This window comes from Aquila chrysaetos, chromosome 14 (genome assembly GCF_900496995.4).
Source record: "Aquila chrysaetos chrysaetos chromosome 14, bAquChr1.4, whole genome shotgun sequence".
Lineage (NCBI taxonomy): Eukaryota > Metazoa > Chordata > Aves > Accipitriformes > Accipitridae > Aquila > Aquila chrysaetos.
In genome coordinates this window covers 817,287-835,254 of record NC_044017.1, presented here as the reverse complement: position 1 = coordinate 835,254, position 17,968 = coordinate 817,287, and the positions used below count along the sequence as shown (strand labels likewise).

The following is a 17,968-nucleotide window of genomic DNA, read 5'->3' as shown; positions in this document are numbered from 1 at the left end:
TAAGTATTAAAAATTCAGTAGCGGGTTCCTTTTAAAAGTGATTGCCAGAAGAATATATCTGGAAATATTTTGAGACCTTAAATGCTTATGTGGGTAGCACAAACTTTGGCAAAGTTCATGGTCAAATGCTACAAATTAGGTGGTTAAACTGTAGTATTCATGCCAAACTCAGGACTGCTCAATACAAATTCTTTCTAAATGAAAGTTAACTGAATTTTTTGATTTGCTAATAATTCCCTGCTGCCAAAAACCAGCAGAGCACAGCTTTCCATTTTCCCATTTCTGCTCCTGTAGAAGTCAGACTATTGTTTTGTCTAATATATGACTCCCACGACAAGAATACTGTAATACCTAGGTCTCCCTCAACAAAAAGCCAGGTGTTTAGTTAGCTCCTGGTCAGCCTGAAGAAGACATTGTTTTCTACGTTCTCACTTCAAAGCACAGCGAGGACGTACCATCTGGCTTCAGGCTGCCTCATGTGCCAGAATTAATTTTAACTGACTGTACCAGAGGAAGAAATTTAATTGGCCAATGTTTTTTTTAGATTTGCTTGTTTATTGGCATACATTTGTATGTGTGTTTTAAAACAAAACAAACCCAGCTAATTCTCTGTTTGTCTAGCAGCCTTTAGGAGTCGTTGCATTTCTTTTCTGTCAGGAAATTTAGTGAAAATGTATATCATGGGAAGATTACCATCTCAAGAAATACAAAGCTGGATGAGTTTTTTTTTCTCCTGGGACCTTCTGCAGATTTACAAATATATTGACCAAGGCGCTTGGTGCTCCATCATTGCTTTCTGTCTTGGCATCCAGTTTGCTCTTTTTATCCACTGGCAATTACCTCCTGCTCAGAGGTGCTGCTAAGCATCTCTAAGAAATGTGCTTCTTTTTCTCACTGTCTTCCTGTTTGTTCATTTGCTGATCTTGTGCTGATCGTCAATTTGTTTCTTTTCTTTCCTCCTACCCTCTCTTTTAACTTACAATATGTCTTGTCCTAGTGAGCTTGGAAAGATGATAACATGCAAAGTGACTATTTTCCTCTGACTCTGCTTCCTTCCTTGTCTTTTGTTTCGGTTCAAAATTTGCATATTTGTATCATGCCCCTTTTCAGGCAGAACCTTCTATAATTACCTGGCTGTGTTTAACGTTATGGGATCTCCAGCAAGGTTATTAGCTATCATTAATGATAAAGGTAATGACTAGAAAGACATGCCTATAAAACTTCTGTATGTCCTGAAAACATATAGAAAATTTAGAATATCTGGAATCCAAAACACTCCTTTGCACACTTCTTTTTTCTGTAAGTTCTGTTAAGTTCACAAAATGCTTGTCTGTACTTTACAGGGCTGAGGTGACTGGATGAAATTGCTTAGATGCCTGAGGCAACAGACTGAGTTGTCTGGAATGATAATGATTATTCAAGTGATAATTATCCAAATGACCCAGATTTCTTCCTTGCTGTATCTTGACAAATTGCTAGGCAGTGACACCTCTGCTGTCTGTGGTTCCGTGGGCAGACACGTTCGGATATCCATGTAGGTAAGCTGTATAGATCAACAATGCCAATAAGGCATATCAGGAGTTAGGTGTCTAAACTACAGAGTCTGTAGTGCAGTTTTCAAGATTATTAGTTACTGTAACAGCCTCATTTTTTTTTCCTTTCTATTGTACTTCATTGTCTTTATGTTACAAATTCATCTTTGTATTGTGCAAATTCAGAATATGCAGTCTATTTGCAATCAGCTGTTGCAAATTTACCTGAATTAATTTTATTTTCTCTAAGTGTTTGTCCTGAACCATGTACAGACCAGGATCACACTGATAGTTTGTTTAGCTTACAGAGTTTATAGTTGCAGGCTTGCAGTTTTTGTGGGATAAAATATGATTTATACTGGAAACCTCCCCAGTGGCATCTCCCTGCCTCCCTGACCTCCCTGATTATGCTATGGGAAGCTTTCCATCTAGGTTGGAGTCGTGCATTTTATGATGACTTCTGCTAAACAGATTAGACTTCAAAAATAACAGTATAATAGCAAAGGATATTATGAATATTAAAATGCTTCTTTTATATATTTCTAGACTTTAGTACATTTAGCCTTTCTTCATGTTCTGTGTTTTGCACGCCATTCTTAAGTAATTCTTTGGTCTTACTTGGATTTTTATTTTTTTATTTATTTGTTTGTTTCTTTGTTTCTCTAGATAACTTCTCTCCTCCCCTTCCTCTTTGCCAGCTTACTGTGGACTCGTCTTCCACACTTGCTTCTACAACTGTTGGATTCGGCAGTGTAAGTGCTCAGAACAGGGTGTCTGACTGTCCCCAGCACAGCTGTGTTCCTTGTAAAAGAGACTAGCCTCTGGGTCTCTGTTTTGTGTATTGATGATTTATATTATTTTTCCCTCTTACACATTTCTTTAATCCTTTAATGGAGAAGGAATAGGCTAAGAGAATGGAAGAGAAGAACTGAAAAGCAGCAGTTGCTGCAGAAACAGCAGTATGACAAGGTATGGCTATAAAGTAAATAGACAGGAAAATGTTAAGCAAAAGGATTAGCAGATTTGAGGAATATGAGGGAGATGCCATGACTCTTCTGACTTTATAGTAGTTACCCTAGGAGTCTCTCCTCCATACAACCATGGGTCAGACAGAGAAAATCTGTACCAGTCCTCTCACCTGTTATCCAGTTCTCTGCAGTATCTTTTTCTCTCTAGACCACAATAATAAAAGGACCCTCCTCTGTCACTCTGCAACAAACCTGAAGCCATTAGAAGGCACTGTTAAGCACTAAAAGAAATAAGCTCGAACATAAACAGTCAAGACCTAGCATTTCTTTCAGTATCTGATAGAAGAACAGCTTAGGCTGATGCTTTCAAAAATCTGAAGCTTTCAAGAGGAGCGCATCAGTGACCTCCTAGCTTTCTACACTGGTAGAGTACTGCTTGCAGAATACATTCCAGCACTTGTGGAATTTTGATGAAGCACCAGTTTGCACAAGATGTTGTCAGCACGTTTTTATCCCAACTGTTGCACTTGGAATGAAGTGCTATGGACATAAGAAGCATGTGCATCATTAGTTACTCAGGTTTGCAGCTCACACTAATTTTGATTCCCCACCTTTCTGGCTCTAAAACCTCTGCTTATCCTAAGAAGTTAAATAACATAAGAAAATGAGAAACTCTGGATGGGCCATACACTTTGAAAAGCTTTGATAATTTGGCCATAATACTGTCTTTGACATAGCTGCATAGGTTTTTATTTGAAACTGACCTGCACCCAACTGGTTAGGAGAAGAAGCAGCAAGAACTGCTATCTATCTGTAAAAACCCCATTGACTGCTTGGAGAGACTTCCCTGATTTGGACTCTTATGTTGCTTATCATTCTGTACGCCAGCTATCTCAAAAAATAACACATTACAGGATTTAACCACTAGAAAGATTAGATGATAAAGGAATATATGAAAAACTACACATAAGGCAGCACATTTTTGATAGGATATGAATAAGAAAGAAATTTAGGACAAGAGGAAATGGCCTCAAGTTACACCAGGGGCGGTTTAGATTGGATATTAGGAAAAATTTCTTCACCAAAAGGGTTGTCAAGGACTGGAACAGGTTGCCCAGGAAAGTGGTTGTGTCACCATCCCTGGAGGTATTGAAAAGACATGTAGATGTGGTGCTCAGGGACACGGTTTAGTGGTGGACTTGGCAGTGTTAACCTAACAGTTGGACTCAATGATCTTACAGGTCCTTTCCAACCTACATGATTCTGTGATTCTGTCATTCTATGAAATTTAAGTTGAAGAAGCAGAAGGATGCAGAGATTCTGTTCCAAGTGGCTGTGATACTATGCTTCTGAAGAGCACTGAGCACCTGCAAGTGTCCTGACAGCAGCAGAAGCTGACATTGTTGGTTACTTTGGATTGAACTCTAAACTTTTATGTCATTGTATAGAGTGTATCACACTAAACTGGAAGGTAGAAACCCTGAAACACAAAATAAAATGAGATGAGGTATTTTGAACTAAATGTTCAAAATATTTCCATGCACTGAATTTATTTGGAAAATATGTCATGTCTATAAGACAGCATAATTCCTCTCTCTCCCCAACAATAAAGCCTGGTTTAACCTTGGAATCTTGGGAACAATTAAAATGAAAGACCTATTTGTGCCTAACTGATAACTTCTTAAAACAAAATATCTCTCAGAAGTACCAAAAAAGAAATTGCTATAGTCACTGAATTTTACTGCAAAGTACCCTGTGCACCACATAAATGATAATATTTGCTTCAGAGTCAATGTCATGTAACGTGTAATTCTGGGCACCCATATAGGATCTCTGTTTATTTTCTGTATATAAATATATGTACAAATGTATGTACAAATAATGCTTCATAATGAGTTAGTACATCTGTTATTGCAGACAGAACTCTTCATTTTTGATATTCAAATAAGAGTTATATTTTCTCACCTTTTTTTTTTTTAACTTGAAGATTGCAAGAACTTTGTCCTATGTACAAAATGTTGCTCTCCTCTTTTAGTACAGTTAAGTGTAGATAAACTGTGCTGGAATTTCTGAAAAGCAGGAAGTCTCTAAATATATATACAAATCAGTAATGACCTCAAGGAAACTAAGTTGCATATAGCAAGCAAAATGTCATTTTATACTGACATATCTGTCTTAAAACAGATGCTGCACAGGTGCTTGCATTTGTTTCAATGGAACAGGAGTCCTCTAAGGTTTATGTTAAGAAGTAGTTGTTAGGCTTAGGGAAAACTGAAAACCTTCTTCCAGCCCTGGCTGTGTGATGTAGGTCAAATTAAGAGAAAGAAATGTACCTCTTTCTGTGAATGATATTTGTAGTTCCTTAAATCAGGGCATCAAAGAGACTCAATCAGTGCTATCATTAGGCACAGCATGTTACACCTAGATTAGACAACACTCTGCCATCAACGTGCCATGTAGTACTAGTCATTCTCCAGACACAGCCTGGGTAGGTAGGCATGGGGGATGGTGAGAAACAGAAGGAAGAATTGATTTGCAAAGGTGGAGTTATGTGATAGGAGAATGGGAGTAATAAGGACCCTGGGGTTGAAGACCAGCCTTTGGGTCTTCAACCTTGAGGTTGATTTGAAGTGTTCAGCAAATTCCCCTTACGTTTAAGACTGATAAAGGATTCCACCTCTAAATATCACTAGTTGCCCTACTTTCTTCAAGGCAGTGAAGGCATTATTTTCTCACCATAAATATAGAAGATGTGCTGAAAACTGAAAGCTGTAGATGAAACATTGCAGATACCTGTTGAAAATTCCTCTCCACAAGGAACAGATGGTTGTATGAGAGAATCTGTATTTGTGCCAACAGAATCATTCCAAACACCCACATCATGAAGGTCACCAAGTGCAGAATTAACACAGACACCAGCTTCAGGATGATGGTTGCCAAGTCCTAGCTGCACCTGGCTGAAAGCGAAACGTAATCATCCTGGGGTGAGTCATGTTTGGTAACTGTATCCCGAGTAAACCAACCAAGTGCATATCAAGCTGAAATAAAACATTATTGGTTCATTAAATTAATTTAAAAAAGCAATTTAAAGTCTCTGGATCAGTAGCACAAACAGAGGATAAAGAGCCAAAGACTTGACTCCTGAACGAACTTGCATGCAGAACTACAATGTCTAAGTCTTAGGTTTCCTGCCAGCTAACAGAATCTTTTGCATGAGGAGCTACAAGAAGCAGCTTACTTTTAGCCAGAAACACGAAACACTAGAAAACACTTGCTAGAAAGCACTACCAAGAAAATGCTACTCTGAAACTAGCACTTACAGTTGAAATATATAGTTGAAAGTAACTTTACTGGGAATTTAGGATATAGTGAAAGGAGGATTTAAGGCTTATTAATACTTATTATCTTTTAATTCAAATGCTTAAAAACAAGTTAATTGTGTCCTCCTAATGGTCATAAGCTTCTCCAGATGTCACCTGCTTCACCCTGTCCAAGAGAAATGGTCAATGTTTTAGGTTTTGAGAAAAAATGTAGCAGTGCCTTGGAGTGGACACTTTGAGGAGAAGTGACTGTTTTCCCCCACTGTTTTTGGATAGGGCAGGGTTTTATTCTGACTTAAACAAGCCTCTCCTAATTTTGGGATAGGGCTTTGTATATAGCCACTTGTAATTTTCTTTAAACTTGGGGATTTATTATCCACGTTATTCTTCAAAGAAGCCCATGTTAACAGTTTTCCAAAGGTGGGGTTTCTTCTTTTTTTTTTTTTTTTTAATTTCTTGGTCCTGGTTCCAGTTGAAAATATAGTCAGAAATCAGTGACAGCCATATTCCATTAATACTTTTAGTTGGGTAAGAGTAAAGCTTGAGGAACCTGAATTCTCAAGAGAATGAACTTTGTTAAGCTTCTTGGCACACCCAGACTGAGTAGGAGGGTCCTATCTCTACCAAAGAACCATGTAGGTAATTACCAGATCCTTTTGTACACTTTCCCTTTCATCTTTTGTTCTGACCATGCTATTTGTTTGTCTGTCTTCATTTTCATGTCATTTTCAACCCCATTCTGCAGATTTGCCTGCATTAGTATTGAATTTTTGTCTTTCTTTTCATGAACAATGCTTACTTGGCTTTACTTAATCAAATTAGTTTCTTATTTTCTGACACTAGACCTTCTAAGTGGTTCTGTGTAGTCTGTTTCCTTCCCCTTTTGTTCTAACTAATTCCCAGATAATTCCTTTGTCCCTTCCAGATGAAGCTTCTATCCTACTCAGCTGCTTTCTTCTCTTCATGTTCCTCACGCCTAGCTCTGAGACCAACCTCTTCCAGCCCTAGGCTCTTTTTTCATGTGGGGCACTTTGTCTCAGATTTGGATTCAGTATTATTGTTACAAGTTTCTCTGGCAAGTTTCACTGATGCCATCATCTGCAAAGAAGGAAAACAAGTGTGAAGGACATTTATGTCCAAAAAAGGTTTTGCTGTGGGCCTAATCTGCATGTGCATTCCAGCCAAAGAAGTATTTATATGTATGTTAAAAATAAGGTTGACAGAGAATATACAGATCACAGCTAAATAGTCTAGAATTCTCTCTCCCCTCACCTTCCCAATAATCTTTGTTATAAACCCTCCTTATTTTTTAAATACCCCAACAAAGAGTCAGTTACTTCCTAACATCCCCAAAATAAGCTTTGTTCTGTTAGGGTATTGTCTTGGTTTCAGCTGGGATAGAGTCAATTTTCTTTCTAGTAGCTGGTACAGTGTTGTGTTTTGGGTTCAGTATGAGAACGTTGATAACACACTGATGCTCTCAGTTGCTGCTTAGTAGTGTTTAGACTAAGTCAAGAATTTTTCAGCTTCCCATGCCCAGCCAGCAAGAAGGTGGAGGGGCACAAGAAATTGAGAGGGGACACAGCAAGGGCAGCTGACCCAAACTGGCCAAAGGGCTATTCCATACCATTATGAAATTGTGCCCAGTATATAAACTGGGAGGAGTTGGCCTGGGGGGCAGATTGCTGCTGAGGAACTAACTGGGCATTGGTTGGCGAGTGGTGAGCAATTGCATTGTGCATCACTCTTCTTTCTTGGGTTATAATTCACTCTATTCTTGTTACCTTCCATCATTATTATTATTATTATCATTATTATTATTATCATTATTATTATTATTATTATTATTATTTTGCTTTTTATTTCAATTATTAAACTGTCCTTATCTCAACCCACCAGTTTTACTTGTTTTTGATTCTCTCCCCATCCCACTGGGGTGGGGGGGAGTGAGCAAGCAGCTGCATGGTGCTTAGTTGCTGGCTGGGGTTAAACCACGGCAGGTATACATGCTGCTCGAATCATCCTGAGAAAGCCTGAAGTCCTTACAGCAGATAAAATAATAAGCTTTACTTTCATATTCCAGGAATCTTATTCTCCACTTCAGTCATTACATTTAGTTGATGGTGTAATTTAATCTTTAAATAATTACATAAAGAAAGCCATATTCAGAGATTCCTGAAAGTCCTGGTCTCCACAGAGGTACTATCTAGTGTAAATTATCTATTTCCTAGCGTTCTATTGCCTGAACCACTTTGCTTAACTATATCTCCAGCCTGCTGCTCTTACAGCTTTAGTTTCATTTTCTCCTCTCTTAAATGAAGTCTTGGTCCCGAAAGGTGCTCAGTACTTGAGGTGCAGTCACCTCTGTTTCCATTTGAAGTCAATGGGAAAGGATGATGCTTAGCCTTTTACACTACTGATTCTCCCAGTGAGAGAGCAGTCAAAGGTCTGCAATATTGGTCTTTCAGATGATTGAATGTCAACCTCATCAAATTGAAATTCAGGCTTTCTTGACCTCTGGCTAATGTTGTTGACTTCATTTAACATTTTATCTTTAAAAAAAAAAAAGTAATAATTCAATGCTGTCTCCTTAGAGCTTCCTGTCAGCCTACCCAGAGTGAACTGGGGAATGTGAATATGTTTTGCTTTGTTTGAGCTATCTCAAACACCTTTCATTTGATGATCTTTTTCTAGAAGAATCTAATCTTTGTTCAGTCTGCTGTATCGCAAGTATTAGAGTTCATTCCCATTTCTGACACAGACTTGAAGTGAGGAAATCCAGGAGGATATATTCTATAATTGCTCCTGAAACCACATCTCTTTTCTTTGAGATTTGCCATACTAGTAAGAGCTAGCCATGAGCTACACAGAAGGTTAAAGTTTTCATTTTAAATTTGAAATGAAAGGAAAGGAATGTAACAATAATTAGGGGCAGTATCAGGCATACAGGAAACACAGAGCAGAAAGTAATAGCCACTGTTCCCATGATTAGAAGGATGTGTCACTGAGGACAGGATGCTCTAGACTAACTTGACCTCTCTGGGAATGAGATGGGTAGATTCCTCTCTAGTCAATGAACAGAAACACTCACCCCTGGAGGGCAATCCACCCCACTTATTTTAAATGCTTATTCTGGACTAAAGAGGGAGCCTAGACAACAAACTTAGACTGGACGCATAGGGAATGAATCAGGTGCCTAAATGCAGATGCGTAGTGCCAATTTGGATACTCAAAGGAATTTCCTCTGGCATAGGTGGATAAGGATGGGTGAACAAAATGAGCTGTAATAAGGCAGAAAAGGAGATGCTTCCTAGAGAACTTAATATCTAAGATGACTGTTTGTAGTACTGCATGGGTATTGGTCAGAAAGGGAATGTGGCAGTTTATTTTCACTTGCTGGTATAAACTAGTCTGGGTTCAAAATTCAATACTCAAATAAGATAACAAATTGGAAAAATTATAAATAAAGGAACAGAAAAACTGGAAGGAAACTAAGACAAAAAGAAAACTTTCAAGAGTAATAAAGTAAAAGTAAAGATAAATCCTTGTGATGATTTATAGCTACACAGCAGATCAACAGAAAGGAAAGATATTTGAGGTGGAGGAAGGAGGTGGTCATTAAAGATTATTATGTGCTTTAAGAGTATGACAAGTTCTCAAATGAGGGGAATAATAGTCTGTGTTTGAGAGTAAAAAGGCATGTTCTACAAGAAGGAAGATTTTATGACCTTGAACTTGTACAGAAATATTTAGAAGAAATTCAGTCAAAACCGATCTGACAATATCAAGAAAACACAAGCAAAATGATGGGACATTGAGGGATCTTTAAAATGACTGTGAGACTGCAGATAGGACAGAATTTAACAAATAAGGGGGGTTGGTTTTATTTTATTGTTCTATCCTGAGAGCAAAGACAAAAGTTGGACAACAAAAGGCATCCACGTCAGTGAAAGGACAATAGAAACTGCAGATGGCAAAGGCAAGTTTGAAGGAAGATTCATAGAGAAGACGTTTCTCTCAGGGAAGTAATGATTATTCAAGGCACTGTGTTAAACAGATAAGATAAAGAACTGAAAATTACAGAAGAATCACTTTAAAAATTAAAATAACTGCTCTGAAACTGTGACAAACTAATTGCAAAACCCTGATGCCAAACTATGAAAGGGGTTTTTTTGGCAGGAGAGTATGGTTGTTTGGCTGACTTCAAAGGCAGCTGTACTGGCAACAACTGAATTGTTTCTAGGTCAGTCACATGGGTGTATGTAGCTCGTTTCAGCATGAGTGTTCTCTTAGTTCCCTGTTTCCCTCTCACAGGTTTTCCCCAGTGTCTATTCTTTGATTCTGATGGATATGAATAATAGCATATTTAATGAAAACACTATGTAAATATTTCATGAAACCTGTGCAAATAATTTTTGTGGCTGAAATGAAGTAAGTTGTAAATGTAATGGATATATTGTGTAAAAATTTATTCTGGTTTTTAGGAGAAAGCATTCATTCTGTCAATTCCATTCAGCTATAGATAAGGTTTAGTGAAGGAAATGCACTGAAAGCATTTTTTAATGTTATGGGATTTTTCACTGTGCTATATCAGTGCACAAATGCACGTCTGAAATTGTTCAGCCCAAGAACACCATGTAATCTTGAAATATGGATAGCATTTCAGAGACATAGACAATGTTAAGGGAGGATTTAATGGTCAATGTGCTGATCTCTGAAACCAATTGTGTCTGTTACAACACTATCCTAGATTTATATAGAAGTCTATGTAGTTTAATTGTCTGAACTATACACTGCCAGGAAACAGAAAGAACCCTAGGGAAATCTTTTGGAGAAGACTTGATAATCTCTGGGTGTTATCTGTGCCCGAGCAGGTAAGGAGCCAGGCAGAGTCCCATCCTACAAATTCTGGGGAGCTCAAGGGACACCCAGTCCTTGGTTCATTGTTTGCGCACCAGGAGTCATGGCCCTGCCTCCCTGCGCTGGGTCAGAGACCTCATTTTGTGGTAGGAGGGCATGCAGAGAAGATCAGATGTGATTCCAGAAGGATTAGTAAGTGTGCAGCTATTTTTTTTAATGCTGTTTCTAATCACGTATATGCTTATTAACAATAGGAATGAGGTTTGTGCAACTAGAGTATGTGTCTGTCTTCCCAACACACTCTTCTTAGGAACGTTTGCACCTATTAGACGGTTTTCACTGCATTTAATGTAAGGATAGACCAAAATCTGTGATTTTTTTTTTTCTTGTAAAATTAATTTTTGTGAAAATTTTGGAGCAATTAAGAAAGGTAGTTGCACATTTTGACAAGATAGAAACACAGACTTTTATCATTGATGTAGTGCCGAGAAACATAAGAAGTAACACTGTGTCAGGAACTGATATTTCTATTATTTCTGATATGGTGTCTTCTGAATTTGAGATTATATCAGCCTTATGGATGCTTTTTTCCCACTGAATGGGAAGTTTTCTGTCCTCTCAAATGGGAGCACAGTGTAAGCCACAGCTCATTTTTTTTAAAAATCCCTACCACAAAGATCCATGTTTTCCTCATTTTGTAGTACAACATTGTACTGGGTTATGCTTTCTAAATTGATATTCCATGTGTTAATCATCACTATTTATATTCATTTGTATAATGGCTGTAAAAACCCTATTCTAGTCATTATTTCAAACCCTGTCTTCTGCACCCAGACTTTTTCTCTTCATCAGGCATGATTATAGGGTAGGGAACAATTTGTTTAAAAAGCTGAAAACTGAATGGAGTTTAGATAAAGATATTTAGCTACAAACATTAGTGACAAACACTAATGTGCAGATCCATGGAAATCAAGTCACCATGGAATTAAATTTATACTTGTTGGCTTTTCAAGTAAAAAGGATGAACTTTGCTTTCAACTTAAGGGAGGAAAAAAAGAGGAGTTTTGTTGTTTTGTTTTGTTCTGTTTTTTAAATAGAAAAAGTTGAGATCTCATCCAGCTGACTTTTAAAGCCATTAAAGCTGTTTAGTGCTCTATTAGATTTGGTACTCAAATTAATGTTAAATGATTTGTAGTTTTTCAGTACTGAAAAACATATTTTAAGAACTCCGACTCATGGCTTTACACACGTGGCTTGCAGTTTTGAATCATGTTGTGTGAATAATTGATAAAACAACTTTGTATTGCTTTTGCTGATCTTGTTTCCTCACAGGAATTGCTGTGTCTAATGGTAGTCAATGCTTTATAAGGATGGTTTAAGTTTTAAAATCATTATTTTAACATTAGTAATAGAGTTGTCATAGTCTATGGGCTTAAGCAAGAGTAGTAGGAAGAAGCAATATCTTTTATGAGATTAATAAATTCGTTAAAAATGGTCAGTGGCCTCCCCACTCAAAAACAACCCCAGAACAAAACCTCCCACCTCCCCAGCTCTTGGTGCCTAAACTCTTATTGTGTTGATGCAATTTTCCTACACGGCAAAGTGGGTCATTTTAAACTCAAACCCAAATTTTAAAATAATCATAACTACTTCAGTATTCGTTCAGTGAACAAGTGTGTTTGGAACAACAGATGTTTGACAGAGCTTGAACTGAGGGTGACCTGGCAGTGCCAATCTGCAGATAGTATTTAGTTATATAATTTAATGGCCTTCACATTTTTCTATCTAGGTGTCTGAGGCAGGTTTCCTCTTTCATACAAATCTTGGTGTAACCTTTGCTCCCCAATGGTTTAAATCACATTCTTAAGGGATTAAACTGTTATGACAAAAGAAGAATGTTTAGATATTCTGCTCTGCAGCTAAAAATTTGTCAGATTAGAAATTGTGTATTTTATAATCTCAAGATCAAAGAAGCTTTCCATCAAAGCTTTATGTCCGCTATAATATTTTCCCAACCTTTGTTGAACCTGAATTGTTTTGGATTATCTCACATTGGGTTCACTGAGTACGCCTAGCCAAATGTGGGAAAAAGCTTCCTGCCAAACGTTTTAAACATTTCACATGTGTAGGGCAGAGGCGGTAAGCCACAGGTATTAGTTTACTGCAGTCGCAAAGCTTGCTTTAACAGTCTTTTTAACTCTACTTTTATACGAGATGCTTTTTGAGATTAGTATGACAGATAAAACCCCCCAGGGCAACCGTTTATCTTCCATTAGGAATACCATTCACTTTCTTTAACCTGGTGACCTAAGTGCTCCTGTAAATAGTCTCTTTTATAGAGTTTTTACATCTCGATGGATTAAGTATCATTTCTCTGCTGAGGAAAAAAAAAACCCCACAGTTCAATTTCTTTAGAAGAATGGTTTGTCAGAGGAGAATAGTTTTTGTCTTTATCCACCTTTAAATCCAGCAGTCATGTTCCCCAAACAGTCACAAAACAGTGATCATTCAAAGTTCAAATTGTGAGTTAATTTAAAATCCATGCACCAAGTCCCTTTATTACAATTTCACTGCATATTTGGCAAGGCAAATAGCATACCAAGAGGACAGAGGATAGAGGGTTTAGCTATTCTCTGTGCTGTGTAGTACCTTGAGAGTCTTTAATGTTATTTGGTGTAAGTTTTGTGAAAAATGCATATTTACAGTAATATCTTTTTTTCTGCTAAAAACATAACATTATTGAGAGGTATATATGCCTATATAAAAAACCATACATAATCAAAGTAAATCTGAACAGACTCCATAAAGAAATAATCAAAGACATTCTTTAGACATTTCCAAATAAAAGCTTGGAATTTAGCGTACAGAGAGATGTGCATTCCCTAGTTTCCAATCAGTACCTTTGGGGGAAGCCAGATAGGTTGACTTTTTAATGAATATAATGGAAAATAATATGCCCAAACATAAAAAAAATGTTAAGTGTCTCTTTTGCATTTGTTCTGTTTGGTTTATAAAAAAGTAGCAATGCTTTTGACAAGCTGTTTGGTGCTTTCACCTCTGTTTGCTTTTAGAAAGATCCATCTATGATGAGATATTTGGTCCTGTGCTCAGATGCTGCCCTGCACCACATTCTAGGCTGAGGCTCAGGAAGAATTTATTTTTGGTGGCACTTGCTTGAAATAAACCTTTCCCCCTACCTTTAAAATCTTGAATATAAATTGTGGTCTCCTGATTTTTTTCTCCATTATTCTTGTCTAACTACTACACTGTAATAACTGGCTATTCTCTGTTCTCCAGCATGTCTGTCTTTAATTTCCTTTTCTGCAGTCAGTGGCCTGTTTTCTTGACTGATTTAGGTACCGTGCATGTATTTGCAAGACTTAGAAGACATTTTGGATTCCCTGTTCTACCTGCACTATTTTAGGCCCTGATCTTTTCAATTGCAACATGAAATGGCCCAGTTACTTTGCTGGAGCTCTGCAAAGGAGGAGTAGCTCACACATTGCAATCTGAGTGCATTCCTGTTTCTGTCCATGCTCAACTTCTTTTGATTTAGTCAGAGAGTCTATAAAAAGCACTGGATGTAGCCTATCCTCCAAAGTTCTTATTTTTTTAACTCTTTATTATTTAATAGTATTTTTATTGATGTACTTGAAACACCTTATAGGTGTTATCACCTGTGGAGAAAGTCCACGGAAAGCATAGTACTTACATGTGTCATTTGTTTTTCAAGGGGTGTGCAGATATCATTAAAAGAAGCACAATATCAGTGTCTTCAGCTATTCAAGTTTACACAGGTAAACTTGTAGTGTCTGTATTTTTTTTTATTTAAAAAATATGAAAAATACTATGAGTAAGACAAAGGATTAGACTTATTTTGTACTCATACTAGATGGCAATTGAAAGATTCACTCTAAGTGCATTGCTATCACATCGAATGTTAAAGAATTCTTCATTTTCTTTTCCCCTTTTGTCTCCAATACCACCTTCCTCTTCCTAGTCTACTGCTGTCTGTACCCTGACATGTTTGTGCCCAACTTGCCACTTTAAAGGAAAAGATTATGTTTTCTATTTATTCTAAGAGTGAAACTGTACTCTTCAGCTCTGAATTTTAATCTAAGTCTGCTACTTAGGGGCCACCTGTACTAAACATCAATCCCCTATATCCACTGTTTATATTCTATTCTCCTGTGCTTATGGAGTCAGAATGAGACATCTGGTCCTATAACAACATCATCTTAGTGTGTGCCTTCACTTACTGGACCTATTAATTATGAGATACAATGTTGACATTAACCAGAAAATTTATTTCTAAGTGCCAGAATCTTGTGATTTTGTGATACAGGACAAATCTTTTGATCATGGTGTGGAAAAGTATACTAAAAGGCTCTGCAAATACTTACTAATTAGTAGAGAAATTGGCATTAGTCTGAGAAAGGCAAATTGTGCCAAAACAATGCTACTGCAGTAACACAGTCTTCCCATGCTTGTTTAAATACAGTAACTCTGGATGCATTGTTCCCCACGTTCTGTTTTCTTCATATGTGATTTCCCCAAAATTAAAAGAGGAATTTTTAGATTGAAGAAATTATATGAATGAGTATCTTACGGAGACGTTAACATATTAATGGAATTGTGATTTGGTAGATGGATGTGAAAACTGAAACCTTGCAGACTGAAAAACCCCAGAATTTAGAGAAGAAAACACAACATACCTTCTGGGATACTTCATCAAACTGTTTTAAAGGACTGAGAAATGAGATTGTACTTGGCCATGGTCAAGGGATTTCTGAACTAGAATATTAAAGGTTTGTTAGAATTAGGTTTCAAACAATGTTGGGCATTTCATGCTTGAGTGACGAAAAGACAATTATTTCCCAGTGTCTTTGCTGCCCCTGGGCATGATTAAATAATGGAATTGTATTCTCAGAAAGATTTGGTTTATTACTTTTAACAGATTTTCAAGCTGAAGTCTTTATAAATAAAAAGAGCTATAATTTAAAGGGATAAAAGCCGCGTGCCATTTCAACCCCTCAAAACACGGAAGAGAAAGAAATGTGTGCAGTAATATCTATAACATTTAGCATGTAGTTTTTCTGAGGTATGTAGTCTTGAGGGAAAGAAAATGTGTTGCTCCCAAGGCTGACGGGCTGTGCTCTTGCTTGCTTTGTTGTTTTATGTTTCTCTCAGTGATGGGTTATGCAAAAAACCCAGAGTGAACTGATTGAGGTTTGCTGAATTTTGATGGTGGTTCCACAGGTGGGGAATAAATTAAAAAAAAAAAACCACAAACAAACCCATATTTAGATACTTTACCTAGCTTTGCCGTTCATGAATGTCTCCAAACCAGACTGCAGGGTGTGCAAAGGCAACTGCTGTTGAGCAGGGTCAGTCCCGAAGCACTACAAGTATCCCGTGCCTGTAGACTGCTTGTAATCAGGTCATTGCCAGGTATCATTTCTGGCCACATGAGCAAGTTGGGGCGCTGGGCTCCTCAGCAGCATTACGCTCTGGGGTTCAGCCCACGGAAGAAGTGTTTGTGACCTGTCCTGTCCCCACACAGGTGCTGGCAGGCCGATCGGTCACACAAGATCTGCGGTGTTGTAGCTGCACTCAGAACCACAGCTGAGACCATCCACCAGAAATCAGTGGCTTTCAATCTATTAAAATTGGAATTTCCATTTAACATTTCCAGTGAAGGTGAAGACTTGTGTATGAAAAGCTAGCAAAAATAGGACTCCTTTTATTTTTAGTTTTAAATGAATTTAATTTCTGTCCCTCAGAAAGAGACATTCTGCTGGCTGTTGCTTAAAACCATTTTGGCTATGGTTACCTGGTCTTTTGAATGTGGAAAAAAGCAGAGTACTCCCAAAAGGGATTGTTCTGCTCTCCTCTGTGGTGGGTCATCAATGCTTGTCCCTGTCTTCTCTGTAGTGGCAGGTCCAGCCTTTGAGCCACCATATAATGAAACCCGTTGGGAACAGCCTTCTCCGGGAACCAGCTTCCTGCTCCCCCCCACATCCCCCAGAGTAGTTTAGCTGGATCAGTTCCTTCTCTGAGCTACTGTGCATCTCCACAAACTCTGGAGCTGGAAAAACTGGAGGGGAAAAAGCAGCAGAGAAGAGGGAAGAGAGAATCACATCCCTGGTGCTGAGATGGATTTGTGTATGATACAAACAGGCACGACATATGCAAAACTAAAATGACTGATCTGTTCTGTTGCTTTATTGCACTAAGTCAGGATAACCGTGAGGTATTAAGGCTCCATTTGCATGATATCTTAAAGATTCTGTATGTTTCTTATGTTCTCAGGATTTTGAATCTCTTTCAACAGGCCACAAAACCTTCCTCATAGACTACCAGCTTTCCTTTATAGTAAGCAAGGTTAAGCTTTGTGACAGCAGCTCAAAAAGCAATACTTGCGTGTACACTCTCTGACACATCATTATTCTGTGATATGTATCAAAGCTCCCCTCTTTTTATCAGATTGGAGAATTGTCCCATTTGTATAACTGCTCAAAGTAAATAAATAATCTAGACAATACTAAGTGCGAAGGCAGTTGAAACTATTCATTGTTTGGTCTCACATCAGGGAGAAAACATGTCAAAGAACTTGTCCAATCAGAGCAAGGTGCCAAAATCCCCAGATCTAGCCTTGGCATATGGTATTGAACAGATGTACTGGATATGAAAAATCACAGCTGCCAGCTAGCTGATAGCTACCTAAGAATCAGTTAGTGCTAATTTTGTGTTCCTGTGCTAGATAAGATCTATGTGGTGTGGCTGTGGGTAACTAAAGCTCTGTTTACATTAGGCTGATAAGAATGGATACCATACAGAGTGTCTTAGGAAAGATGTATCCATTTGTGACTGCAATCCACTTGACAGCTAATTATTTAAAATGAACTCTGCTATTACTGCATCAGAAAACTGCATCTATAAAAGCAGGACAGAAGTGGCATCTTCTTCGTGAGTTCCGCTGGGAGTTATGAACAAGCAATTGTACTTGGAGTCGGAATCTTATTTTAATCAGGCCCTTAACTCTGCTGTGGAGTGCAAATTATCTTTAAAGTGAGTTAAGTTGGTCAGGGTAGCAGAACATTTTTTTAAAATTGAAAATAAGGTCCACGATGACTAGGTACAACAGGAAGATCCCTGGTGAAATTTTCCTTAGCTGTATTTTTCTTTCATGTCTTCACATTCTTCTTTCAATGAAATTACTCAGGAAAGAAAGAGTAGAATTTTGTCCCCTTTATTGTATTACAGAAAACATTGATTCTACACTTGT

General features: G+C 37.7%; 1 long non-coding RNA gene across 2 annotated transcripts; it reads left to right on the top strand.

Moving 5' to 3' along the window:
* The first annotated feature begins 1,445 nt into the window (after window positions 1-1,445).
* Window positions 1,446-17,402, top strand: LOC115350663. Of its 2 annotated transcripts, none has more exons than XR_003926550.1 (3): window positions 1,446-1,538; window positions 2,199-2,284; window positions 16,615-17,402. It is a non-coding gene; the product is annotated as an uncharacterized LOC115350663 (long non-coding RNA). The 2 variants fall into 2 exon arrangements; XR_003926551.1 differs by lacking the exon at window positions 16,615-17,402 and adding an exon at window positions 5,360-5,478.
* Window positions 17,403-17,968: the final 566 nt, after the last annotated feature.